Raw genomic sequence first — 1699 nt, forward strand, 5'->3', positions numbered from 1 at the left:
TCCAAAGAAAGAAGAAGTAAAAACTAAAAGGCAGAAATGAAATCCACAGGCAGACAGCCCGGCGCCACACCCTGGGCCTGGTAGTTAAAGATCGACCCCTGACCTAATCAGTTCTGTTATCTATAGATTACAGACATTGTATAGAAAGGCACTGTGAAAATCCCTGTCCTTTTTTGTTCCGATCTGATTACCCCTGCATCCAGGCCCCAGTCACGTACCCCCTGCTTGCTCAATCGATCAGGACCCTCTCACACGCACCCCCTTAGAGTTGTGAGCCCCTAAAAAGGACAGGAATTGTTCACTCGGGGAGCCTGGCTCTTGAGACAGATGTCTTGCCCATGTCCCCGGCTGAATAAACCCCTTCCTTCTTTAACTTGGTGTCTGAGGAGTTTCGTCTGCGGCTTCTCCTGCTACATTGCAACCTGTCTTATCAGCAAGGTCCTTATGACCTGTATCTTGTGCTGACTTCCCATCTCATCCTGTGACTTAGAATGCTTTTTTTTTTTTTTCCTTCTTTTTACTGCAACCTCCGCCTCCCGGGCTCAAGCGATTCTCCTGCCTCAGCCTTGCAAGTAGCTGGGATTACAGGCACGCACCACCACGCCCGATTAATTTTTGTGTTTTCAGTAGAGACGGGATTTCACCATGTTGGCCAGGCTGGTCTCGAACACTCGACCTCCAGTTGTCTCGGCCTCACAAAGTGCTGGGCCACCGTGCCTGGCATTTTTTTTTTTTTTAGGAGGACGCCTTAACTGTCTGGGAATGCAGCCCGATAGGTCTCAGACTTATTTTACTCAGCTCCTATTCAAGATGGAGTTGCTCTGGTTCACATGCCTCTGACAGTAGGTGCGCTGCCCAGTGCACGCTGTGAGTCCATTTTCTGCATCACTGGGTTGCAGAAGAGAAGGAAGTTTAATTGTAGGGCTGAGGAATGAGGAGATGGGAGGAAACCTCCAATCCATCTCCCCCAGAAGTTTGGGTCTAGGGTTTTTTTTTTTTTAGATGGAGTCTCGCTCTGTGGCCCAGGCTGGAGTGCAGTGGCTGGATCTTTGCTCACTGCAACCTCCGCCTCTCAGGTTCAAGTAAATTCTCTTGCCTCAGCCTCCTGAGTAGCTGGAGTTACAGGCACCCGCTACCACACCCGACTACTTTTTTTGTGTTTTCAGTAGAGATGGGGTTTCGCTATGTTGGCCAGGCTGGTCTTGAACTCTTGACCTCAGGTGATTCACCTGCCGTGGCCTTCCAAAGTGCTGGAGTTACAGGTGTGAGCGTCCGCGCCCGGCTGCCGCTAGGGTTTTTAAGTGTTTTGGTGTGGGCCAGAGTGTGGCCATGCTGACTGCTGGTGGAGACGGGGACATGAAGACGCAGTGTTCTCATGCTGACCCCGTTCCTCAGTGGGGTCTTCATACTGGTTAGCGTCAGCTGTTTGGCTGGAATTCAGGGTCTGAAAAACATCTGAAACCACCCTTAAACAAAAGCCTTGTCATTCTAATGTCTCAGAGTTTTATCTATAGGAATCATGCAGATGCAAATTCGTTTTATGACCCTCCTGTCAGAAATCCTATCTACAGGAACAATGAGGAGGCAAACGTGCCTTGTCTAGAGCCACGTGACACTCAGCAGCCAGGACGCGGGCCAGAGTGCAGGCTGATTCACACTTTTTCATTTTTGTTTTTTTACTAAAAGAGGGTTTTCTTTT

This window comes from Colobus angolensis, unplaced genomic scaffold, assembly GCF_000951035.1.
Source record: "Colobus angolensis palliatus isolate OR3802 unplaced genomic scaffold, Cang.pa_1.0 Scaffold96, whole genome shotgun sequence".
Taxonomy (NCBI): Eukaryota; Metazoa; Chordata; class Mammalia; order Primates; family Cercopithecidae; genus Colobus; species Colobus angolensis.